Source organism: Toxotes jaculatrix, chromosome 23 (assembly GCF_017976425.1).
Source record: "Toxotes jaculatrix isolate fToxJac2 chromosome 23, fToxJac2.pri, whole genome shotgun sequence".
NCBI classification, from domain to species: Eukaryota; Metazoa; Chordata; class Actinopteri; family Toxotidae; genus Toxotes; species Toxotes jaculatrix.
This window is the reverse complement of record NC_054416.1, coordinates 10786428-10814025: the sequence shown is the minus strand read 5'-3', so window position 1 is coordinate 10814025 and position 27598 is coordinate 10786428. Positions and strand designations below refer to the sequence as shown.

The 27598-nt window shown below is 43.7% G+C and overlaps 1 protein-coding gene and 1 non-coding gene across 2 annotated transcripts in view; both read left to right on the top strand.

Annotated features, from left to right (window-relative positions):
* Positions 1 to 214: 214 nt before the first annotated feature.
* Positions 215 to 287, top strand: trnal-cag. The gene has a single exon. It is a non-coding gene; the product is annotated as a tRNA-Leu (tRNA).
* Positions 288 to 13983: 13696 nt separating this feature from the next.
* kdm6ba (lysine (K)-specific demethylase 6B, a) overlaps positions 13984 to 27598 on the top strand; it is a 49343-nt gene continuing 35728 nt past the window's right edge. The window contains exon 1 of the mRNA XM_041030701.1: positions 13984 to 14191. The gene's annotated coding sequence lies outside the window, so the exon portion shown is untranslated. The remainder of the gene's footprint in view (positions 14192 to 27598) is intronic.

The window sequence follows — 27598 nt, the reverse complement described above, 5'->3', positions numbered from 1 at the left end:
TCCACCCACTGGATTTCACTGCATTCCATCCTCTAATTAGTACAACAAAACGCCTCATTCGCAGAGCATCACCCAATGTATGTTCATCCAGTCACGTGACATGTCATGATAAGCTATGTGACAGAATTAACTGAAAGACACATTTGGGTGCAGCTGTCCCTGAAAATTTCCAAAACAAGCACATTTTATTTAACTTGATTTTTGTTTCTGGGCCGCCTGGTTAGCTCAGTTGGTAGAGCATGAGACTCAGGCTCTCAGGGTTGTGGGTTTGAACCCCCCTCTGGGTAGCACTACCTCACATGGGCCCACCACCCGTGGGAGGTGCCGTAGGACTTTGGTGCATTGTGGACTGGGCAGCAGATGATGACATTTATTTGTGTTTAGAGGCTAATTTTGCTTCACAATTCGTAATGTTTGGAACTTCACATGGTGTAAAGTTACATATTGAATTTGCAGAGTTGCTCTTTTTCAAATAGGCTCAGCACCTACTAAACATTAGTGTGTTTGCTTCTGTTGTGACCTGCTGAACCTGAGGCATCTGTAATTTGCGATGGAAAGCGTGGCCATTGACAGGTCATGTTTTGTTGTCTTGCCTTTGTGTCTTTCAGTTTTTGTGTGCATTATTTCATTGTTGCAGACCTGGGCCATGAGTAACGACAGCACCGCAGCCCTCATTAAAACCACTATAACTCATAATAATGGCTGTCGTGAACTCAAGTGAGCTGTGGCCTTATTAGGAATCATAAATCACAAGGTGGTAGATTACTCTCGTCCCCAGACAAGACATTTACTTGTCCAGTTTTGACATTCATCCACAGCTGTTTTGTCTTTTTGTTCCAATTACTTTCCTCCTAAGATGTTTATGCTCGACATTTATAAGAAGTGTTAAAGTTGTTTATATTTTTCAGGTGTACCTGAATTTTTTGACATTTTTGCTTTTTAACTGTGCATTTTTTTTAAAAATACTTCACTCTTCTTTGGTCAACTTACACATGGTTTTCATAAATGTATGTTTCTCTTTTCTCATTTAAAGACAAAGTGAATACATGTAGTGCAGAGCATGTGGGCAACTTTGATGTGGGCTTACAGGTTTAAGGTCACTATGATATAAGTAAGCAATAAATTTCCTCATGGCCTGTCTATCTTTCAGACACACTATGCGTATAATGACTTATCCCTTTTGAGGTCAGGGTTACACACATCAAAGCCAGGCAGACAGCCAAGTCAGTAGCCACTTTCAGATGTGTTCTTTCCTCCATAGATGTGCTGGCAACTTTACGTGTCCACGTCATGTTTGAGTCATTTTTATGGAAATGTCACTCCGACAGTCTAACTCAGTAGGACCTGGTAGAATTTTCGTAGCACTGGTACAGAGCTCAAGTTGAAACTGAATGCAGTTTTTTAAAAAGCAGCTCAAATAAAGTTATATACTGTACACTTTAGAGAGGGATACTGCATGCACACTGCATGGGTAGATAAAATAAATCAAATAAGTAATGAAACATCACAAGTTTAAGCTGTAGAGATGTTCTCTTGTGGTGTATGACGGAGAAGCTTTGAAAATCTGTTTTAATATCTCGCTTTTTATACAGAGCAGCGTTTACGTTTCTTTTTGTCTTAATGGGATTTGAATTATTACCCCCACTCGACTTGTAGCTAGACCTGTTGTGTGTCATGTCTAGCTCTCTCCTCCCCATCGTGCACGTACACACAGACCCACTTTGTCAGCAGTTTACTCTCTCCCATCTTTTTGTCATTGATTAGTTAAGCAGCAGAATGCAGAAACAGCCTCACTACCTCACTCGTTTCCCACGCAGCCTCAGCCTGTACAGACCTGTATGGTACACACACACACACAGGCAGCAGACATGGGAAGTGTGAGAGCTACACATTTGTATTTTGTACAGTACTTTGGTGAGGTTTTGTCTAATAGTGATTCTGAATGAGTAGTTGAATAGGAAAAAGGTGTAGAGACGAGAGTCTGAAAGGAAAATAAAAAAATCCATGTTAGTAAGACATCATGATGACAGGGAACAAAAGAGACTGAGCAGATTGGAGGAGAGACAGAGAGAGGGAAAAGGCGAAACAAAGATGAGAGCATATGGATGGAGGAGGAAGAGAGAGAGAACTAATTAAAGAAAGTAGAGTTTTAGTTGGGTGTTGATTCCATGAGGAGTAATGGTCCCAGGTGGGTGAGATGAGGGGAAACAGAGGAGATGAGGGAAGGGGAAGGAAACTAGGTCTTCATATGCCATATGTTCTCTATCTTCCCTTCTTTATTCTGACTCTTTCATTCCCTTTCATTTCAGCCTTTGCTCAGGCTCACTTGGATTGCTTTTCTTCTCCCTTTCAATTCTGTATGTCTCTCCGAGCATCTTTAGAAGCTGTTGTGGTGTAAGGCAGGTTAAGTAAGGTGACAGTGGGATTAAGTGGGCGGTGGTTTGGAGACGGAGCGACTGTGTGGCTGTTTGCATATGCTTTCATGTGCATTTGAGAAAGCCTCAATAGCTTCCATGATTTGTTTTCACAATCTAAGGTGTGTTTATTGGGGATTTCTATTTGCTGCACCCTCTGTAGATTGGATTTCAGTATTTGACTTGCACATTGTTCTTTTGTTTTTGTTTTGTTTAACTTGTCCTGTGTTTACATTGGTTATTGTTTGATTGTGGATTTCTTTGTGTGCACTGGGTGAGACCGCAGCTTTGCCAAAATACAGCAGGTTTGGTTGGTGAAGTATGATTGAAGTGCCTCTTTGCATGGTTGTACTTTATCAGACAGATTTGTGAGTACAGTACAAGTCCACACATCTCTACTAGGGTTTCATTCCTTGACCACAGCACAGGAACAGACCACGAGTTTAAAATGACATGTCATCTAAAAATAGCAGCTAAACTCACTCACCCTTCGCTCAGTGCAGCCCCACTCTGGCCGGATAACCACCCCCCTCCACCCCAGTCACGGATCTCTCCACCCCGTCATGAAATGCAAGCTGCTCCCACTGTACATTCCACTCAGAGGAATGAGCCAACTCCCCTGTAAATTAGAGAGTGGGGGGCTGGTCATTGTTTTCTTCCAAACAAAGGCAGTTAGCAGGAGTGGAGCAGCTTCCAACCAGTGGTTAGCTGGGCTTGCTGGCTAAGGCCAGAGGGAAGCTGCTGCTGTGTCACCAGGTTGGAGTGCCTCAAGGCTCCGTCTCGGGGCCCCTCTTTGGTCCCTCTTTTTTTTTTTCTCTCTCTCTCTGTCTCTGTTGTGGCTGAATGCATGTGAGTCTGTATGTGTGCCCATGTGTGAGCCCTCAGGCTGTTGTCAGGCAGATCATGGGATCCGCTGCGAGTTAGCCCGGCTGTCTGTGTCTACCTACATACCTCTGTTCCCTGAAAGAGGTGAAAAAAAGGAGAAGGAAAGGAGGGTGACAGGGGATGGGAGGAGGAGGTTACAACAGAGAGATGGAGCGAGTGCATTCCTTGACGTACACAAAACATGTCCGCAGGGAGAACTGCAAGCCCAGCAAGATTCACTGGTTCCCAACGTCTTTAAACAAGATTCTCCTCCTCTCCCCTTCCTTGTTTGTCCCCCCCCCCCCACTCCTTGGCCCTGGAGTGGTTTAAGCGAAGGGATAATCTGTGGAGGAATTCCAAAAGGCAGGAATCCAGGGATTATCCGATGAGGAAAATGGTAGATGATGGAATATTTAAGGGTTTACCTGAAATGATTGCTTGGGTTTTGCGCTTTGAGGTTTGAATTTGTGACAGTTTTCAGTCCATAAAGAAGGTGATAAAAAAAACTGACAAAACAAAACATAAGCCTAAATAGGATTCTCTCGCTTGCTTGCGTGTGTTTGTGTATGTGTGTTACAGAATGCAGTGGTGGCCTACACTTGGTCTGGTTTGCAGTAGTGAACTTCCAGGCAGAGGAAGTTTGTAGAAAGGGAATATTCAGGGTAAATAAAGTGCAAGCTGATGCCAGTATGAATCACTGGTTCAACAAAGGCTTGTTTTCACTGCTTTGATTGCATTGTGGGAATGTGTTGTCTTCCAGTCGGACCCAATCATAAGATTTGTAAAATGAGTCTCATCATTCTTGATCTCGTCTCACCTGTGGTCCATAAAATGGTAAATATCTTCTGGTTTTGGACTGTTAGTTAACTGCCTCTTTTACTATTTCTTGACATTGTACACACTTAAACAATTGGTTAATTGAGAACATAAAGATAACCTACTACATTTCCTAGTAAATCACATCCATTTGTGCTTTCCTCAGCATCTAATTACTGCCTTTTAGTATGTTGTATCTGCCGACTGCCTCAACAGTCCTTCTGGACTTTACTTGACCCTCTTTGTACGGCACAGAAACCTGGTGGCGTTCTGTATGTGGCTAATATAGACATAGGCTGGCAGTGGGATGGTGTTTAAAATGCTGCTACACTATCTGTGCATGGCTGTGTTATTGTAAACCAGCTGCATCTTTGAGGCTTAGCTCTTCCTGTCCTACTTTAACTGGTCGATAAACAGGCTTTAGCTTTAATTACTGTGATGTCTGATATTGCGGCTTCTTACATCATGCTGGTATCTTGTTTACGTGTTTTGTCTGGCCGTGTGTTATTTGTGCGTGTCCGTCAATATTTCTCCAAGTATGTGCATGTGTGTATGTTGTGTGTGTTGTGTCTAGTTTGGATGTCTGAGGATATAATGGCAGTGGGTGCGTGTCTTTTCTGGCAGCTGTAATCACTCTGTGAGGTTGGTCAGTACATTCGGCTCTGTTCACCTTACTATGTGTGTCTGTGTGTTTTCATATGAACGGGGAGAATTACATCAGATCTTGTGGATTTTTAAAACGCCTCTGCTTATGTTCTGCTATATTGTCTTCATGTCTTTGTTGTTGATTAATGTTTTGGCTCTGTCTTACTCTGCTTCTGTGTATGTGTCTATTTGCTATATGTGTGTACAGGCTAAATACTAATCTAACCTCCTTTACTCCTAATGTACATAAATACTTGTGTTCTTCTTGTTGTGACATCTACCCTATATGGCCAGAAGTATCTGGACGTCCCTCTGCCTGATGCAGATCTTGTCAACAAACTCCATACAGAAATATCTTTTGTGAGTTTGGTGTGGAAAACTTGACTGGCCTGCACAGAGCCCTGACCTCAGCCCCAGCCTTGGCATGAACCTGAACACCGGCTGCGAACCAGGCCTTATTGCCTGATATCAATGCCAAACATCACTGAAGCTCTTGTGGCTGATTGGGAGCAAATCCCCACAACCAGGTTCCAAATGCTGGTGGAAAACCTGAAACTAGAAGAGTGGAGGCTGTTAGAGACAGAGGTTTTGAAATGATATGTTCGACAGTGACATTTGGGTGCAATGTTTAGGATCTACATACTTTTGAAGTAGTGTAAGTGCAAATCTGTACAAGAGGATGTAGCACGATAGATGAGGCTCTCAGTTTGAAATGGCTCTTTACTAAAATCTAGAGCTATTTTCTGCACCACAAATGAACCAGTGCTGCTGATAAATGTTGTTGTGTGTGTGTGTGTGTGTGTGTGTGTACCTTTTTTTTTTTCTCTGGTGTGCTTGGTACAGGCGTTATCTGGCTCCACCCAGTTACAGTCAGTACACACCCCAAGTGTGCACAGTCGTGGCAGGTAAGAAGAACAAGCATATCTGTGTGTGTGCGTGTGTGTGTGCGTGTGTGTGTGTGTGTGTTTCTATCTTAATAGATTATCGATGCACTGCTGGGTTGGTTGGCTACAGCAGACAGTGGAAATGGGTCTGGACTCCCCTGAGGAAATAAGATATCTCTGACGCTAACACACACATTCAGTAGCTACAAACACAGGCACAGTGTGACTTAGAAAAAAAAAGGCTCTCATGCTCAGGACTTTAAAGCATGTTTTACACACTCACACACACACTTACGTACAATTAGACACACCACACACCTGCTGGGTCTTTAGAGGAAGCTGAGCTCTATTCTGCCTGTATCTGAAGATGAAAGGAGGAGAAGTGGAGAGGAGAGACAGGCAGGAGGGAGTGGAGGAGGAGGAGGAGGAGGGATTAGAGGAGAGGAGGATAAGGAAGCAGAGGAGGAGAGAGAGGGAGATGGGCAGGGAGGTAGAGAGGACAAAGAAAGAGCAGATAAAGAGGAAGAGGAGGAACAGGTATGAAGAGTGATAGCCAGCTCTGCATGCTCCCACCTCTCCTCCCTTCTTCTCACTCGCTCTCCTTTGTGAACAGATGGGTGGAGGTATCAGATTGTATTGAAAGCCAAAACAGAAAAAAAGGGACAGACAGACACATACGGACACATACATACAGTACACATACAGTACATACACACTGGCTGTCACACATGGTTGCACACACTTTCACTCCACCAGACAGAGGCAGTACTTTGCATCCCTTGTTGCTCTCTGTCTCCTCACTCTCCACCCCTCTCATATTTACATATGAAATGATCACTTTGTGTGTGTGTGTGTTGTGTGTGTGCAGCCATCATGAACTAGTCAGGTCAGATGAGTTCAGCAATCTTGTACCTACAGACAGTGCAACAAATCTGAACTGGGACCAGCGATGTTGATGTTTTTCCTGAACAGAGACAGAGAGAGAGGGAGAGAGGAGGGGAGGGATGGAGAGGCTGCAGGCAGATGATGAATCAGATGAACAGAGGGAAGAAAGAGATAAGGCAGGATAAAGAAAAAAGGAGGATGAGAGGGAGGGAAAGAAGAAGGCATCAAACTTGTTAGCCCTGTGGGTCTTTGCTTGCGGAGGGAGTTGGGCAAATAGAGGCACGGTGCAGAATTCAAATGTCTCGGTGCCAGTGAGTTCACCTGCAATCTGAGCTGAAATCGTCGCACATCACAACAAATTTATCTGCCTGTGAATTTGTGTCATGCGGTGTTACATTTTTAAAGCGACTTCAGGGACTTTTTTCCGTGTTGGCAACTTCAAATGACACAGAAAAGGTAACAGATTGACATTTAAGAACTGCACCACCTTGACATGTTGTAGGCATCAGCAAACTGTGCCCTGTGCACTCACTCATATCAAACCAGACAAATATGATTATAAAGACATCAGATGGGTTGTTGGACAAAAATAACTGTGGAAAGGACAGGAAGTCACCAAGCAAAACACAGCTATATAGTTGCAGTTTACAAAGAGATCATCACTCAGTCTGTTGATAAAATTATAAAAATGATATAAATAAAATATAAAGATTCACAATGGAAGTAATGGATCAGTGAAGATTTTATTTATCAGTAACTGTTGGATGTTCTTTTAATGCCCCAAAGTTTTATTCAGTAACTATTTGTAAGTTAACTTTGATTATTTTATATTTTATTACAAGTTCAGACATTCTGATTGGAAAGACTTGACCTGTTTCACCTTTTCAGTCGTATTAACCTCTTTGTTCCTTTGGTGTCCTGATAGTTCGAATGTCTTGTTTTCAAATGAGATGAAAGTGAGAATGAGAGTTCAGTTCAGACTGATATGATGACTCAGTTTTGCCTGAAACCATTTCAGTAGCATTTAAAACATGGTTGTTACCATAAAACCTTTTGTAACACTGTGAAATAGTTTTTTGAAGACGACTGCCGTTTAGTGAAATGAGCTCAGCCTTACCACGTTTGTAGGTGTGTGTGTGTGTGTGTGTGTATAAAGTGTAAAGTGTGCTCCTACGCTTACTGAATCTATACATTGTCAGCTTTCTGTCAGTCAGAGTGGTCAAATGAGCTGCCAGGAAGGATTCTGTGTTCCCAGTCAAACAAGTTGAGTTTAAGTGTTTTTCTTTCTGGTTTGACCACCCTCTGTCTCAGCTCCTGATATGTTTACATCCAGCTGCTGAGGAATCTTTATGCACGTGTTGCAAAAAAGCAAAATGCAAACATGGTGTTTTCCATGAGTCAGTTTGAAGTTTATAATTAGGCTCGCAGAATGTCAGAGTAGAATATCCACTAATATGTCATGTCATCATCTGCCGCTTATCTGGGTCCAGGCCCAGGCCGTGGGGTTGGTGCTGCCCGGAGTGGGGCCATATCCAGTAATATCTGTCAGTTAAATATAAGGCTGTAGCTAGCTAGCAGCCACTTAGCTTAGCTTAGCATTAAGACTGGAGACGGGGAAAAAGAGTGAGTGAGACGTGCTGTAGTGAGGAGTCAACAGCAGAAGGAGTGGGGGGGAAGTGGGGGGATGGAGAGAGACAGTGCCTAAACCAGTGTTAATTGAACACAGCTGTACCTCGTTAAACATTAATTGGCAATTAATCAGCTCACACCCCCCTCCAGTGGAATATATCTTGAATATATCTTTTAAAAGTGAGAGAGAGAGAGGAATAAAGTAAGTGGATCGTACCATACAAACTAATGTGGGACGTCCTAAAGATTAATATTCTGTCCAGACACATGGAACAAGATTAGAATATGTATAGAATATGTATACAAAGAATCGCAAAGCTGAAATTAAGTTCCAAGGGCCAAACTTATACATAACTAAAAAAGTATTTGGAGTAGGTTTTTACGTGAGTAATTCTTTTTTTTTTTTTTTGTGAGAAAATCCATGATATGAAGTTCTGAATTCTGGGCGACTTGGCATGGAAAGACCCAAATTATTCACGGTAGCACAAGGAAAGCCTGTTCTAGCTCGGCCTCCCTCTCTCACTCCACTTTTTCTTTCCTCCATCTTCTCACTGTTCCTCTCCCTCTCTGTGCTCCATTCAGCCCATTAATCTAGTTTTCTGCCTTTATCTCCGCTTCTTTCCCTTCATCCGTCTGAAATCCATCCAAAGATGGAGAGAGAGGGAGTGAAAGAGAGATGTCACAACAAGGAGGAAATGTCAGAGGGAAAAGAAGGGATGGAGATTGAGGCGGAGAAAGGAGGGCTGGTGCTCCTGTATGAAGGGAATCATGAAGAACAGGAATATTAGTGAACACAATGTGTGACGGCGTCTACGCTTAAGTCGACCATCTTGGAAATACCGTTAACATGTGACAATTATGTTTCTTCATCCTACACAATAGAAAAAGTGCTTAATGTTTTCTTCTTTGTCCCACTTTTTGGTTTTTCAGACACACTGTCTGTGTTGCGTGGCAGTCACCTCTCTGAGCTGCTGGCGGCTCACACTGCCAGCATGTCTGCTGCTGAGTTTGCCTTTGATAATGGCCATCAATAATAATCATCATCCACTGTGGATGAGCTGTCTGAAAAGTGAAGAGATGTAACCGGAAAGAAGTCATGTGATTTTTCCTTACCCTTGTTCGGAGCAAGACGCACACAGAGAGAGAAAGAGCATTGGGATAACACAGTCCTTCACCTGTGAAGTTATTAGCATAATTATGGCCTACAGTGAGTTTCTGCTGTGACTATTGAGTGCATGTTACCTCCCTAGTCTCCACATGCAGTTGCTAAAATGGTTAAAAATATAATGTTTATATTTTTTCGCGTATGTAATTCATTCAGATTTACCCTAGACATTGAAAACATAGAGAAAGGTGTCAGTTTTACGTGATGTTGCTCATACAATATCAGGAAGAATTGATCATTGATCAAACGGGGATGACGGTGCAGACTCTTATTCCCAGCCTCAAGCAGTCTGATTGAAGCTGCACCCTCAGGTTTCTCAGTGTGCGGATGGAGAGCCAAAATGGAGGGAAAGTGTGTATTTTCAGATTTAGCCAGCTAGTGTGGATGTACTCTCAGAGCAGCCCTGTGAATGCTGCTGTAGTTTATATCCAGCATATGTGGCCACAGGCACTTTCTGTTCCTACTGTAAAGTGTCTGAAGGCATACTGTGCGTGTACTGTGGGTGCAGTAAACCCAATCTGTCCTGCAGATCCAGTGTGTCGGGCTGTTGTGCACCTGGTGCGTCCAGCCCTTATATAACAGCACTGATTACAGCAACAAGTATGCAGAGCTTTCACTGACACACATCCTTCCTCTCTGTCTCACCTTTCCTCGATCTGTCACTATCTCCTCAGCCCTGCTCACACTTGCTTCCTCCCCCCCCCCACCCCCATGTCGGTTATTTCCATCTCGAGCAATTAAACGCTCTCTTTAATGCTTTGTTTCCCTCTGTCTCTTTCATCCGTCGCTGCTTCCTCTCTTTCTCTCTCCACTCTTCTTTATCTGTGTCACTTTGGCTGCATCCCAAAATTCCCAGCTATTGCTCACCCTCACTGTGTTTCTACCTCTTTTTCTCTCTTTTTCACTGTCCTCTCTATCAGTCACATCCATCTGCCCTCACCATCCAAGTCTCTCTTTCTCTCCCTCTCTACGTCTGGGCTCCAACTCAAATATTACAAATGCTATTGCATACAGGCTAGGGGCCAAATCAGCAAGGCGATAAATCAATACAGTGAGAGAATTATGTAATGTGCCACCATATTGACTGGCCTTCTCTCCTCCTGCTCCTCCTCCCTTTCTGGGTGGTTTCCTCCTCCGCTCCGAGCTCTCTGCCATCGACCCACCTTGTTTTACTTCCCTTTGTTGGCTTTTTACCCCCATTGAAGCAAATAAATTGTCAGTCTTATTTACGGCCTTGGCCTCAGGGTTAGTTTTGGGGTGACGGCATGCTTACACACACTGATGCGCAGGTTCATAACTGCTGTCATCAAACTGTTATCACCTGTCAGAAATGATAGTAGAATAATTTCCCAGATAATGAGAAAACATCCATGTGCAAATGTGATGAGATGTAATAAGATGTTCAGCCTGACAGTGGTCTGAATAATTCAAAGTTTGTCCGAACTTTCAGACACAAACAGCTGAGTTTAGAAGGAAACCTTCTCGTGATTTTATACTCAGTACAGTTTCTGCGTGCTCTGCGTGTCTGCTGATCCATTTGTTCTTGTGCAATGCTTAATTACAGTACACCCAGAGCCCCAGGCAGTAGAAATGAAACATGGAAAAACACAAACTGTTGGCTGGTGGATATGCTCTAGTGATGCAGTTAGTCCTTGTGGAGTGCTTGGTAATCTCCAGAAGTTAGGTTGTGAGTTCAAGCCTCACCTGGAGCGGAAAATTTGTTGCCCAGTTGCAGCTCAGTGCAGAAACATTTTTCTAGGTTTGAATCTTCCTTTTGACCTTTCTATGTGAAGTTAGGGATAAGACGTTTCTGCTTTTATGTCCAAGCAACAGTTGGATGCCAACCACTGGAGTTCTCAGAGTTAGATGTTTTATCATTGCATTAGATGCCATCTGCTTCCACAAGGGTTAAAAATTGAGATCTGATACTGATTTGTGCCTATTCAAACTTGCAGGGTTCAAGGATCTTCTGACCCAAATGTTTCAGATAAGATTAATTAGCGGTGGTTATCAGCTGTAATAATGCATCATAAATTTCCACTGCAGCTGTTCGATGAAAGGTTATCACTTCAAACAGCCTCAGTTTATGCATGCGCTCATCGACGCACATGTTGAATGCAACATCTGTATCTAAGCACTGTGAATCTGTGACAGTGATGCAAAAGAAGCTGAAATGAAATTCTACAGATTCATTCAGCAGCTGGCACATACTCAGCTGCTGATCTTATGGAAAGTCTTCAGTTTTTCCTTCAGTGTTTCCGTCTCAGTATTCTCTCCTACCTTTCCGTTCTGGTCGTGCAGTCTGGAGCTGTGTCTCCTGGTGCCCTGGCTTCTTTATGAGAGAGGGAGGGAGAGAGGGAGAGAGGGAGGGAGGGAGGGGGAGCAGTCTATAGGAGTCAGTGAGTGCAGTAATAGTGCCTATATTTCCTCCAGCCTATGCCCTGGTCAGAGAGTGCAGCGGCTCCATGCTGTATTTTCCATACGGTCACCCTTTACCCTCCCTCTCCCTCTCTTCCTCAGCTTTCCGACTGTACTTTTTCTCTCCTCTCTGGAATTCCATCTTTCTGCACGTGGCCGGCACTCAGGAGGGCATGCTGTGTGTGTGTGTGTGTGTGTGTGTGCGCGCGCGTGAGCGTGTGCATCTGTAAGAATGTGTGTGTATGAACATGAGCCATAGGAAACATCTCCCACTGAAGAAAAGGAAACACAAAGCATACGTGTGTGTATAACATGCCAACAAGTGGGCACTGCTTGTTCCACTGTCCCAGCCTGATAGCTCTGTAGAACTCATAGTTACTGTGTTCACTGGAAATGCATTACGTTCTGTCCCGACACATTTAACACAGCAAACATAACTAATTAGCTCTGTTTGTTTGGAAACATTATATTAAACCTGCTAAATGTCATTTTGAATAGATTAGGTTGGTTGTTTGTTTGTCAGAGTTTCACACTAAATAATATTGATGTGAAAACCATTGTTCCACAAATGTAATGTGATTAACTCCAGGAAAACCAGCGAAAAAATCATACACCGATAAAAGTGGAAGAAGGGAAATAAATCCATAATGCAGTGTGAAACGAACTGACATTCATTCTCTTAGAAGGGTTTTTTTTTTACAGCTTGAATCTTAGTAGTAGCTTTGGCCATCAGTCTTATCAGTTATAAAAGCAAGAAAACACAAGCTGCCAGGTGTTACACAAACCTCAGGTGAGCCAAACCTGGGCATTCGTTTTGGAAGAGAAAACAGTTGTAAACGGTTGTAAACATCCATAACCTTTAACTTCCTGGTTCAGCTTTGAGCTACTGTAGTTGCAGTAGTATACATGCACAGTTTTACGGTGCAGTGAGGGTTTATTACAGACATTCTGGATGTGCACACTGTTGATTTGACCTCCATGTAAACTGACCTGGTTTCAACCTGTCCGATCATCTGACCGATTGAGTTTCCTGCACCAGAACGATCCTTAAAGGTTGGAAACTGACAGAAAAAAAAAATACACAGAACTGAGTTTACAAAGAGGAAACAGCAGTAAAGCAACCATCTAATCTAATCTAACTGATTTAATTAGTAACAGAAATTAGATGTAGTAAATCCAATCAAAACACTGAACGCATGCTGACAAAAGTCAGTAAATGTAGGAAAAAGAGTCACTAAGTCTTCCAGTGGTCATGTTGCACCAGATTTGGAGTGTGGAAGCCGTCGGTCTCACCCAGCAACATGTTAGCTAGTTTTTACGCTTGAAGCCTTATCACCGGCTTCACACATCTGTTGGTGCAAAGATGTTGAAGCAATAAATTCACATCTGCACGACAACACACGCTGCAGAGTTTTATAACCATGATCGAAGGTTATCTGCATCTGTATCGATTGGCTGCTTTTTTGTTTTGTTTTTTTTAATCATCAGTGTGCGCATGGTAGGTCAAAGCATGTTTCCATCAGCCTTGCATCACTCTAATGAAGAAGAGATATTGAGGTAGGGAGTGAACACAGAGGCTCCTTCTGCTCTCCAATCCCATCTGTTTGACACACAGAGGGAGGGAGGGGAAGGATGGAGAGAGGGAGGGAGGAGAGAGGGAGGGGTGGTAGACGAATGAGAACGAGGCCAGATCAGGCTGAGGGAGGGATGGGGGGTGGAAAGGGGGGAGGTGCTGTTTAGAGAAAGGCAGGGAGTGAAAAAAAAATCAGAGGGAGGCAGGCTGGGGGGTTGGGCTCTGAGCCTGTGCATGTGTATGTGAGGGAGAGAGAGAGAGAGAGAGAGAAAGCAGCAAGCAAATGTGTGTTGTGTATGTCTGTGTGTGTTTGTGCGCGTGTATGCGCTCGCTCTGTTCCTTTCCTTTCTTTGTTTGACTACTGAGTGGGAAAAAAAGCGAGACAGAATATAGAGATAAAGAGTGAGGAAGAGAAAGACAGAGGAAAAGAAGAAGAGGATCTAAAACGAGAGTCACTTTTTATTTTTTTTTTTTTTAGAGAGGGAGAGAAGAAGAAAGACGAAGAGGATTGCTATTTTGGTCTGTTTTGTTTTTCTTTTTTTTTTTTCCTTGCAGGCTGTAGAATAAGATAAATATATATATAAATAACAACAACAACAGCGCTGCATGCTTTTGACAACAGTGTCATATTCTGGAGCAGTGTGTGTTTTGTGTGCTGGCTCGGTGCGCGTGTGTGCTGAGGAGGTGGGGGGAGGCAGCCTGTGCAATTTAAAGGGAAAATACAAGGCACACACAAAGCTGGGAGCGCAGGCAGGAAGGCAAGGCAGCAGGAAAGGAAAGGAAAGGTAGTGGGAATCTGCTGAGCTGGCTGACGCTTTAACCAACAACCCTCTTTTGGATTTTACTCCACCGAGCTGACCCTGTGTCTCCCTCTGTGCTCAGCCTGAGCCCGGCCACGGTAAGACAAGCTTCCTATCCACAACCTCTCAGCTGTTTCACCGCTACCGCTCTGCAGACAAAAGCAGGAGAAAGTTGCTGTGTGTGTGTCTGTGTGTGTGTGCAGATGGAGGGGAGCTAAGCTAAAGGCTGAAGCTAAGGCTAAAAGGCGTGAGGAATGCAGCACAAAGGGAGCTTGTGTGCTCCAGCTGGGGCTGTGTGTGTATGTGTGTGTGTGTGTGTCTTTGTGGACGGGCTTGAATGTTTATGTCACGGGCCTTCCTAAACTTTTGCATGTGAAGGATGCCCCAAAATAGACAAGCACCAGACTACAGAGCCCCTTTTTGGCAAAAAAAAAAAAAAAAGATTTTTGGCTTTCTGATTGTGTGGTGAAGGTGAAGAGTGAAAGCTTCTATCATAAGTCGTTACACAGTGACTCCGTGTGCTTTGCATGAAAGCAAATAATCTGATATTAAAGTAATTGTTGTTGTGCTGGGAAAGCAAAGAAAACCCTGTCAAGAAGAGTCTTAAAGATCCCAGCAGTGGTCCGTGTCAGAGCAGGGCGATTTAAATGCCCCTGATGGCTGCGCAGCCAGCTGGCTCACCGGCTCACAAAACAAAACACAAAAGTAGTTAATTTTTTACTTCTCTGTGCCTTTGTTTCCTTTCATCTGGTCCTTGTTCACTCCTTCATGCTCCTCTACCATTTCTTTTCCGACTCTTTCACCTCCACTCCTCACTCTACACTGATTTAAATGCCAGTTTGCACAAAAGGTTTCTCTCTTTCTTTTTCCCCCTCATGTCCCTCTCTCTGCTCGTATCTCTCCTCTCTCTTTATCTCTCCATCCTGAAATGGGCAGGTGACCGTATTGACCGTGGGTCTTGTGACTCTGTAGCCCGAGCATTAATCAGTGAATGCCTATCTCCTCTGCACGCACACATAGACACACACAGACACACAGATGCCGGCTCCCATTAGCTTCTTGCCCGCTGTATCAGTTAAACACACACACATAAACACAGAGCACAGTAATACAAAGTGTGTGTTGTCCCGTCCACTATGTTGTGGTCTGGGGGCTTTCAGCTTGTTCCTGTCAGTAGTCTGGTCTGCGGTCAGCACCCGTTTGGTAAGTGTGTGTGTGTGTGTGTGTGTGTGTGTGTGTGTGTGTGTGTGTGTGTGTGTGTGTGTGTGTGTGTGATACTGACATATAAAGAGCTAATAGGAGCCGGCGTGTGTGTGTTTGTGTGTGTGCATGCTCCTCCCAGAGCGTGTGTGTGAGAAACACAACACTTGTGCCGGCGTCCGCCTGGAGCTAATATTGGTGTCAGTATGTGACATGAATGTGTGTGTGTGTGAGTATTTGTGTGTGTGTGCGCGCGTTGGTCCGTGTCCTAATTAAGTCTGTGCCCCCCTCCTCTGCCATGTTCAAACCAATACAAACATTCCTAGAATAAAAGCCTCACTCGAAAGCCATCTCACACGTACTACTGTAAACCGATCCCAGCAGTACTCCTCCACACATACACGTGAGCTCCCGGCCGGCACATGCGCACACGCACTTCCACACTCAAGGCAAAACCACTGTTACTATTCCATTTGTCGCCCCCACCCTTCCTCTTCCCCCGGGGGAATTTCCTCTTTTCTCTCTTTTCATTAGTTTATTACCAGCGGAAGTCGAGCATCTTCTACTCTCTGACATTTCTTTCCTCTTTTCTTTCTTTTTTTTTTTACTCCTCCACCACTTCCTGTCCAGCTGCGATTATCCAATAGTGGTTTGCCAGGCACGGTTCAGCCGGGGTCGCCTGCTGTGGACTGGAATACATCATAGCTGCAGGCTCGCTATCTGACATAGCCTTGCCCGATTAGGAAATACTGTATACAGGACACAGCCAGCGCTAATGCTGTGCTAATCTGTTTATACTGTGCTGCTGGTTCCCATACTGAATACAGAAGGTGCTGTATTACAGGAGAATATGATATGGCATTATATATTACATTATTGTTTGGCAGAATTGATTATAGCAGGATGGATTATTGTTTGATAGAGTTCTGTTAAGTTTGATCAAATGAAATGAGTATATAATTTACTATACAGGTGAATGGTTTGGGAGTAAAACAACTAACATGGTAGGATAAATGAAGATGTGAAAAGATAGAAAATAATGAAAAGAGAATTGAATAGAATGGATTTTCTTTATGTTATAATTTGAGCGTGAGTTGTGGTAAACCAGAGAAAAGTACCTGGAGTGGTAGAATTGCCTTGATGGTGAAAGATAAGGCTTTGTAAAGTGTATAAAATTTCCATGGGATCATTATGAGACACATCTACATACCAAACATCAGAAACAACAGGATCTTCCACTTTAAAACATCATGTATGAATCATGTCTATATTTATTCAACTTAAATGTTTATATCGTAAATAGTCATCTCATCCTTTGTTCATCATATTGTGTGGTTCGCAGTAAACAGAGAATAGAAAACAAAAAGTCACATAGAAACCAAAGTGTTGTGTTTTTAGTTAGACACAAAGTAATATAGTGTCATAGCATCTATAATGTGGTGAGACAGATTCCATTACTTTCCATTCTGGCTGCTGTTGTTTTTTTTTTTTCCTTCACTGTAGGCTACAGTTTTGCATAGTCATTAGTAGGGGGAGGAGGGTGACCCTGCCCAGCTGTGAGCGAACGTGTGTGTTTTGCTGATGCTGATAAAATATGGGGATGTGGCCTGTGATGACAGTTGATTCTGGAGCTGTCTGTGTAGCAACAAGCCATTTCCTGCACTAAGAGCCATTAGGACGCCACCCAAACCTTCCACCCCCGTCTGTCACCCACCACGCTCCTGTGTTCCTCTGCAGATGTGCACACACACACACACACACACACACACAGAGGAGGTGGGGAAAGAGGCGAGTGTGTTTTTTGTGATTGAATTTGTATGTGCATGCTCTCCTCTTTACCCCTCCTCAGCCCCGGGGCAGTCAACCCCCACCCCCCCACGGCTGAAGGGGGGAGATTGTGCATTCATTGGAATGGAGAGGGGGAGGAGGTGGGTGAGGGTGATTGAGTGTGCTGCCTGGAGAAGAAAAAGGGAGACAGAAAGAAGAGAGAGAGGAGAGGGGGAGGGGTGGGCTGCCTTGTGTTTAAAAACAGGGGGAAAAGGGGGAGGAGAAGGAGAGGAGCAGACAGGCAGGAGAGGAGGTTCAGGGGTGGAGGTGAGGGGGAGCTGGCTGGCTGGCTGGCGCCGTGGCTGGGTTGTGTCTGTGGAGAGAGGGGCTGGAGCTGAGCTATTAACTTGTGTCAAAGTAATAATTTGAGACACTTTCATGTAAATAAATGTCTGTGTGTTACTCTGAATGAATGTTATATTAATTCATCCTACAGCCAGTTCACAAAAGTTTTCACATCTGCACTTGTGTGGTTTCTGATGTGAGATGGCACAAATTCTCCACTGCACAGGAAGTGATGTGTGCCACAATTTTGTTTAAAAGCGTTCAAGCTTATTTTTAAATACGTGAATGTTCACTTTAGGTCCCATACTCACCTTCTTGTTCATTGTTGATCATCGTTAATTTTGGCGACAACTTTTGCTCATGGCTGTTCATTGTTCTTTTATGGGTCTTTTTTTTCCATCTTCAAGTGTTTCTCACCTCTGGAAGTTATATTGATGTTCACTGTTCCCTTTTCTATCAAAGACAGGAGCTTGGCTTCCTCCTGCCTGTGCAGCAGAGCATCAGAGAGTAAAATCCATTCACATATTTATGTTCAGATCTGCAAGTTACAACTTTAAACAGTGTGTTTAAAGCAAATATTGGGTATAATGTGAGTCTGAGTCCAGAGTGGTGCATTTTGGATTTGTGTTGGACGGTGGTGACAGTTTGTGTTAAAGGAATATTACACAAATGTTCAGTATTTATTTGGCTTGGAAGGATACATGCATAACTGAACTGTGTATATGTAGTGGGTGGAACCAGCTGGCCCTGTTTCGTCTCCAAAGCATTTCCAAGGTGCAGTGTGGTGTATTGAATAGTGCATATACATTGATGCAAGTTCTAACAGTATTCTCCTTGCACAACAGTCAGCTGTTCAAATGGCATAGTTACCAGAATTTATGCTAATTCCTTTAGAATCCAGGCGCTATAGCTAAAGGCAGTATACACACACACACACACACACACACACACACACACAGTTGCTGCATTTTATTTTGTGAAAATGTGGTCTAGTCTGACCATTTAGCCACACTTGCTTGGTCTAAGCTATTTGCCCTTCGGGATCTTTACAGTTTTTTTCTGATTCTGGCGCTTTATCCATGACTACACTAGTTTTATATTCAAAATCACGGTTCGTTAAGGCACAGAGGGATAGGGCTTAGGTGGTTAATTCTATTATGCAGGGTCAGAGGGCTCAGGCAGATTAGCTTTGGCCTTCGAGCTAATATCCACCATAGAAACTAGAAGTATCTGTATATGATTAGCAGAGAGTGAGACAAAGGGAGCGATGGAGACGTGATGAAAGACAGAGACAGAGAGGCTTGATGTTCTGGAGGAAGGTCAGATCCACGTGCTGCAGCCTGACTTCCTTATTTATTCAGGTTGGTCTGGATCTGAGCTGCAGTCACACAGACACACAAGAGAGAGAAGAATTAGAAAGACAGAAAAGAAAAAAAAGAAGAACTGGAGATGAAGAGATGTCTGGGAGAGTGAAAGAAAAATAGCCATGCTGAGACATTTTGAATGCTCCCACACACACATACACACATACAGGGCCACTGGCAGAGGTAGTATGCTGAGTGTGCACATGGCTTCTTTGTGTGATGGAGACGGGCTGGGGTTTGTTGATTTAAGGTAATGGCTTCCAGTTGTCTCTGTCAGGAGAAAGCCGTGTCACTACTACTACTAGGCATAGACAAGGGACTGGCAGGCTGAGTGAAGACGAAATCCATAACAGACACACACACACACACACACAGACTGTGTGACTGGCCTCTGTGCCACAGAGGTTGTGACTGACTGACTGACACAGGTGTGCGTGTCTGCACAGACGAATCCTCACTTGCTTGGCTGATTTTATCACCGTTTGGCAAAGGTCAGCAGAGGAACTTTGTGTATGTTTATAGCATTTCTTGCATAATGTGTGTGAAGGGCTGTGGATTGTTAAAGTGTGCTACCTCTGCAATGAAGGACAGAGTTCTTTATAGCTCATGATGAAAGGGGAGGGAATGAGGAAGAGGAAAAAGAAAGAGGCATGTTTGGGGTGTGGGGGGTGTTAAATACTAGAAAAAGTGTTGAGTTTTGTAATTGAGACCTGTCAGGTATTTGATTGTGTGTGACTTTTCTTTGACATTCTGTAATTGCTCTTATTTCTGCCCTAAGCATGTCTTTATTTCCCTGTTAATGATGCATGAATGTCACAGAGATACAGGAATGTGTCTTTATGCCTCCGCACTGGCAACAGGCATGATGTTTTTGTCCTGTCCGTCCGTCCGTCCCATTCTTGTGAATGCATGTATTCAGGAAGACCTCAAGGAAATTTCTTCCACATTCACTTGGACTTAGAGGTAAAAGGTCAAGGTCACTGTGGTCGCACAAAACTTGTTTTTGGCCATAACTCAAGAATTCAGAAGCTGATTATGATAAATGATGAAACTTCCCTCAAAGTCTTCTTTACATATATTACATGAGTCTGGACAGACATGGATGGAAACTGCAACAAGGCACACAACCCACAAAGCAGTAATTCTAGTTCCTTCTGTTTGTATTGATTATGTTCATTGATAACTGCTTGTAATGTTAGTGATTTTTGCACCGAAGCTTATCCTGCTCTTGCACTGCGTAGAAGCAGCTGCTACGAGCCTAAAATCTAAACCAAAAAAAAAAAATAGAATGCATAAGTGCATAGACACACAAACACAAGACAATTGGCCCATGCCCAGTGTCTTTACTGCACTCTGTAATTGCACGCAACAAATGTGCAGTGGCTTTGAAGGTTTCTGCTCTTATGTTGTTCTTGTTGTTCTCGTTTTTCTCTCTGTTTGTTTATTTGTGGTGTTTCTCATCAAGTAATGTGGCCCTGCCCAGCTTCTTATTGTGTGTGCATGTCAGCTTCTTTCTGTACTCGTATCTGCCCTTGAGTTTAGGGAACACATTCAAAGCTGGGCGCATGTGCTTGAGACCGCTCTCAAAAGTGGACACCGGCTAGGTTTTGCACCTAAGTGTGTGTGTGTGTGCGTGCGTGCGAGTGTGCGTGTGCCCAGGCGTCAGGTGAGACTTTCACCAGCTCCGTCAGGTATGTGTTTTGCTTCTGTGTTAATGATACAGGACTGGAACACAGTGTTCAGTCATGCCTTGTCTCACTGGTTTTACTCCCTCAGTCTGAGTTTATTTACTCCAGGCTACAAATACATGTAATCATGTATTCAGATATTAATTTTGTGAAAGTGTTCAGATATTAAAGTAGTAAAGGTAGATTATATTTTAACTACAAAAGGTACAGTTAATGCTGTACAGGCTGTTTCTGTGTCCTGTCATTGATGCATCAGGGTTTGTAAAACTATGTCAACTTGTTAAGTTGTTGTTATGGAAAGTGTGTTAACCCAGTGCTTTCCTGACGATAGGATACTTGCAGCATAGGCGTCCCACTGGACTCACAGATATCTCTTTGGTTTGCTAGACGTTCAACTTTCCTCACTAACTAATAATTTTCTTTGGTGTCTACCATGTTCTTCTGTAGTATATACTCATATACTCAGCCTGCGTGAGATTGTACTGCAGGGAGGTGTTTATTCTCCCTGAGATCAGTCGTACAAGCAGCCTCTTCACAGTACCGGGAATTTATTCATTGTCGATGGCTGAATGGAGTCTCAGTGGTTGTGTCACGTCTTTCAAATTTCATCAGATTATTGTGACTAAATACTGTGACAATATTGTAATAATCTACAGTTTAACAGTGTTATAAACTATGCTACACGTCTGTGTCTATTCATTAATGAAACATGCCAAAAAACACACACATGCAGAAGCATTGACCATGCCATGTGAGTGACCCCACAGTGACCTCGATCGATCCAGCTCATTGACTTACAGTAATGCATTAAACCGATTATGTTACTAAGGAGATGGAGGGTTAAATAAGAGAAGAAGAGGAGGAAGATGAAGGTTTGTCTGTGTATGTGTCTGGAGGATCTGACAGGTGCAGCTGATCAGCAACGACAGGGAAGTTGTGCTTTGTAGATTATTGGTTAGAGGTCTTTTCTCTTCCTACTTCCTACCTTCCTCTTCCACACTCTCTTCCTCTTTCCTTTCTGCCCCCTCTTTCCTATCTTGCTTTGTTCCTCCGTCCTCTCCCCCTCCGTTCTTTTTCTATGCGGCCTGCCACATCTGCTTTTCTCACGTCTCCCTTTTCTTCCTCTCTTCCCTGCTCTTCCTTTCTGTCCCTGTGTTACATCGACTGCCTCTTTAACCCAGATCCACACTGAACCCTGACCCCTCTCACTTGTGTAACGTCTATGATAACTGAGCTTTTGTGTGCGCATGTGTGTCCCACAATGTCTCTCGCTCCACTTCTTCACAATACGTGAGTCACAAGTCACAGCTGAACCACACAGGAGTCGTTCTTTCTGGTAAGATCCTGTTGAAGCCTTCAGATTTACAACTTTATGACCAGCGTCATATTCTGTCTGTTGTAATTTCCAGACTTTCTATTAGTTGCATTTTTGCAGAACTATTTCATGTGTGCAGACGTTTTGCAAGTGCAATTGTGTGTTGGTCATACATTTGTTAAAATGACAGGTGAACTGAATGTGTGTGGAAAACAGAGTGTGAGAAATCAAAGCAGTGTCTTTCTTGGAGTGTTTACGAGGATGTCTGTGTCTCTGCATGAGTGTGTCTGGAGGGCAGCGGGTGCACTGTGACCTTTATGGGTCTGAGCGTTTGTTTGCCCCCAAACCAGTAACACGATCTGTCTTGGGGAGTCGAGCCCTCCAGTCTGTCTGCACCCTCCCTCTCCTTCCTTTTCTACCATATCTATCCCCTCATAGCCTTCTCTGCTTTCTGTCTTTCCCTTTTCCTGTCCTTCATCCTTACTTCTTTCTTTCTGTTCACTTTATCTCCTCTTAACCCTAAATATTAAATATTAAATCTGTGTCTCTCACACACACAAATAAGGTGATCCGATGGCTTTGATTGCAAAGATCAGAGGAGGGAGAAGTACTTGTACGCGTGAGTGTGTGTGTGTGTGTTTGGGGGGGATCAGTGTTGATGTTGTAATTGATTTTCTCTGTTTCCTTTGTTTGACTTGTGTTAGATGTCTGGAAGCTGCCTATACTGTGCTGCACTGATACGATATTGTATAGATTGTGTCTGTGTGTGTGTGTGGCGCATGTTGTGTGTGTTGGGTGGGGCAGGGTGATGGAGGAGGTCATGAGACAGGCTGACTCTCTCCCACAGGATTTCTATCACTGATGTATAGAATTACAAGCTTCACAGTGTGTGTACTTGATCTCCTCTCTGTCAGATGGCCAACGCTGCTTATTTCTTCTTCTTCTTCTTCTCTCCATATTCATTCAGTGGAAACAGAATATCTCAAAGAGGGAAAACGGTGACCCTAAATATATTCTTGAGGCATAAAAACATGAAGTCGATGCATTTAAGTGAATTTGGGAGCTGAGGAGCCTTTAATAAAAGTCCACTAATATATTAAAAACTCCTACACTGATCAGCTGATGGCCAGAGGCTGACATGTGTAGGTGTTTTTAATATACTGGAGCAGTTCTGGGCTTCCAACCAGTGTTGCAGTCCAAACTGGAGCCCTTCACCCTCCCACTGCAACAGAATATTCTCTCAGAAGTCAGATCTCAGATCAGGCTCAGGCCAAGTCCTCTGAGTCTTTTATTCAAGGTTTCCAGTCGAGCTGGAGCTTAAAGCACGGGGCTGAGCGCGCACCGTGTGCTGTTTGGGCAGTGTGTTTGCAGTTTCCAGGAGCCTTGCGTGTCTCCTGTACTCTGTTACCATATGGCGGCTGTATTAGCCCACAGTGTAAACACAGCTGGCTGCCTCCTGTGGCTGCATGGGTGAACAGCAGTCTGCCTGCAGATACAAAAAGCCCTAATAGGAGGATCACATTCACCACCAGTACATTAATATGCCTATTAGGTACATTGGGATTCATGGTGTGTTATTTGTACGGCACATTACTGTCGATGTTGCAGCCTGATATCCAGACTATTAGTGATGTTAAGCAAGTGATTATTAAGTCTGTTAGCAGCTGCTCACATTACGTTGCTGCAAGCAGTTGTGATTAAAAAAAATGTGATTACTTTTTTGTGCATGTTGAAATCTGAACATGACGCTTCAAATTTAATTTAAATTTGATTACATTTTTTTTTAAATCATGCTGTTTTTTGGTTTTTTCCCCCCCAGAATATGTCCATATATCATAGTTTGTTTCTGTTCATGTGGCTGACTGATAATGGTATTTCTCAGAAATGCTGATGTGGTCGTCTGAAGCAGAGACACAAAGAGGGAGATAAAGAAGAGAGGAGAGAGGGCAGGTACTGAGCATTGCACATCATAAATAAAATGTCAAACACTGGTGCATGCTAGCCAGTGCTCAGGGTAGCGTGAAATCTGCTCTCGCCCCCTCCTTTCTTATCTTCCCTCCCTATCACACTCCCTCGCTTGCTCTTTGTGCATGTGTGCAATCGTGTGTGCGCTAGGGTGTGTGTGTTTGCGTGCACAGGGTAATTGAGGTGTGTGACCTTGCTGTAGGCCTGGCAGGTGTGAAGGGAGGGATGGAGGGAGGCAGGGGATGAGATGAATGGGGAAGAGGGTGAAGGGATAGATGGATAGATGGAGGGCTCTGCTGTTATATGTTGGCAGACTGATAGCCTGCCTGCATGCATATATGTATGGTAATGTTTGACATTCTGTAGTGAAAAGAAATACAAGTGATTGTGTGTGTGGGTGGAAGCACATTCTTCTGCCGTAAGGTCCTTTGCATGCAACTTGGAAATGAGATCATGTGCGTGGGTGTGTGTGTTACTCGGCAGACAAAATGTTCTATATAATTTTCTATATGCTAGAATGTGTGCATCTGAATCTGTTTCACATTAAAACTTGTGGCATTTTTAAACATCACTGTCAGATTGTAAATATGTCAGTATAATTACTATAAGCCAGTGAGAGTAATGCCAGCTTCTCTCTTATAGAATTTCTATTACTATCATTAAGACTACATTTCCTATACACACTGTCTCTTCCTGCCACAAAGAGGTTGATGAATGTTGCTTCTTCTGCCACTCTGTCCCTCCCAAGTGTGTTTCTGTTTATTGAGGCTTTACAGAAGAGAATTAACATGTTGGAAGCTTTTTTTTTTCTTTGACTCCTTTTCCTTCTGCTTTTATAAGAAAAAGCTTTGTCTCCACCTGTGCAGCGCCCTCTTTTTGTTTTGGGCTGTAAAGCAGTCCAGCAAATTTTCTAGCATGAGCAGACTCTTGCAGCTGTGCAGATGCTGAAAGTATCGTTTGAGCTTCTGTCTTAAACTGGCAAACAGCAGAACCTGTCCTGAGGATCCGGGTGTAGGGGACCAGCAGTTCAGCAATTTAGGGCCAGCCCATGAAGTGCTTTTAGCATACTGTAAAAAATTGAAAGTAATTTAAAAAAAATCCCACAGGGGTGATATGATTGTCTTTTTGAAATTTTAAAAACCCGACCACCACTTTGAACCAGCTGTGCTGAAATTATTCTAATGTTCTAAAATGATGAGTGGATGTTACGTGTAGCTCCTTTAATGTGAAATCATCTCCACCCTGTGCCGACCATCATCTTCTCTAATAGCGTGGAAACAGAGCAGAGAGGCAGTGAGATCTCACTCACCCATCCCCCTCTACTTCTCCTCTGTCGCTCCATACCATCCTCCCCTCCTCCGCTACCCCTCTGTTCTCTGCACAGTAGCACAGTGCATCTGTGTCATGTCACTGGGTTCTGGCGTCCCGGAGTAACCCCCCTCACCCTCCCATACCAGTGCAATCTCTCTCTCTCTCTCTCTCTCTCTCTCTCTCTCTCTCTCTCTCTTTCTCTCTCTCTGTCCTTGTGTGGCTCAGACTGTCATCCCCGATCTCTTCATCTTCTCTCCCTCCACCTCATCCCTCACTCCTGTCTGCTTCCTCCAGAAGAAGAAGCCTCCCCCTCTCGCCTCTTTCTGTCATCCTCTCTTTCTCTTTGCTTAATGTGTGTCACTCTTTTAATTTCTCTCACCCTCTCTCTCTCCCTCTCTCACCCCATCATGCAGCACAAACAAACATGCACATCCTTGCTCTCTCTCTCTCTCTCCTGCTTCCCTCTCTCTCATGGAGCGTACACAAACATAAAACTGTCTCGGTGCATACATTAATAGATCCAAGCTCCTGAGCCGGCTGCTGCATGCATAATCTATCTGCTCATACAGAATGTGAACAGTGCACTTATGAAGCTGTGTATGCGTGTGCACGTCTGTGTGCGCCTGTGTGTGTGTGTGTGTGTGTGTGTGTGTGTGTGTGTGTGTGTGTTTGAGGCCCTAAGCTCCTCCCTCCAGAGAGAGAGACAGACAGGTGTGGACCAGATTGAGTTCCGCCTCATTTCCTCTGCCCTGTGCAGCTGGTCAAGGACACACATTTACTCAAACGCACACACTGGCATGTCTTGAACACATGGTTATGCACACACACTTAAAATACAAGGACAGAGACATACATGCTGCACACACCTCAAACATAGACACAGTACAAGGTGTAGAGGGATCAAATGCAGCATTAGCATAAACTAGGTGTGTGTGTGTGTGTGTGTGTGTGTGCGAACATAGAACTGCACTTGAATTCCTATGGAAAAGGATTACAGCAATAATTACAGCACGACCGGCAGAGTATTTCCATGGCGACGCTGACAGATTCGCGAATGGCGGAAAACCAGTTCCAGTATAAAGTCGCCCCAGTCCCTCCCACTGCGTGTTATATTCATTGTGTAGCTAATGTACACACACAGACACACACACGCACAACATTACAATATTTATAGCTGGCTTTGATTATTTATGTTTTACATGACAGCAGTCACATCAGCCGTCCATTTTTCATGCTGTTTTCAAAGGTATCACCAGTGGAGGAACATTATGATCACAGGTCACACTCATGAACACACACGGCAGCACTCCCCTCTGACATTAGCAGCTCAAGGCACAATAATTTTATAAGACTCAGGAGAGCAGATCATTGGCCATCAGAAGATTCTACCACTCCAAGCATTTTTCCACACTTTAATTTTTCATTTTTTTCACTTCAGGCATTTAGCTGATTTATGTTAAGTGCAACGGCAGAGTGAGATTCAAACCCTACATCACCCGTAGTACAATCAGCCAACAGTAAGGAGTGTAAATGACTTTGTTTCCACTAAGATGTCCAATGCCATAAAAATGTGCTCGAAAGGCTGCGAGATTAAAGCTCATTAGGTCACATTTCTTTCCAATGACATACTAAATTATCTGAAAGCTAAGCTAAATGATTTTACCTTCCTCACCTCTGTACAGTGAGATAGAGAATGTGAAATGTTTCTCATCCACACCGTGAAACAGATTTCTGCAGCGTTTCCCTACATTTTCTTCTGTTCTACTTTCTTTCTGTTTCCATGCTTGACTTGGTTTCTTTGTTACGGCGTTTCCACCCTGATAGTACACAGTAAAGTGTGGCAGGCAAAGCTGGGAGGGGCTTACTACCCCCCACACATATACATATACACACACAACCTTTTGTCTGTAGTATCTTTGCAGTCTATGCATGTATTGAGGTCTGATGTGTGATTGTAGACGGTGAATGTGTTTTTTTCCGTGCATGTGTGTGCCCATCTGCTGCGCCCACCCAGTTCAGGAAGTGTGGGGTCGCAATGTCTGGAGAGGAGCCAGGCGGCCTCCCTCCCCTTTAAATACCCCGACACTGATACTTTGCCTTTAAGATCACAGCCTATAGGAAGAGACACACCATAGGAGGAGAGGGGTTGGGGGGCTGGTATGTATATATTATGGGGTTGAATGCTTACTTGCCGGTGAAAGTGATTGAGTGCTTGTCATATTGTGCGACATACGTGCGTGTGTGTGTATGTGTGTGTGTGGTCCTGTGAAGATGGTATGAGCCTCCATGTGGGAATCACGTGTGCCACAGTAGGATAAAGAAGTCTTTGTGAGCAGATGCAGAAGATGCAGCTCAAGTCACACACATCCATTAACACACACACACACTCACTATATACATACATACACACACTGTGACCTATATGAACACACTCTACTGTTCTTTCACAGGCTGTACCTCCACTCACTTTCATTTTTAAACACACCCTCACTGTTAAACTCGCCCAGTGTGGCTGTGTTGCAAATTAGAAATTTCCATTTTCAGCCTTTT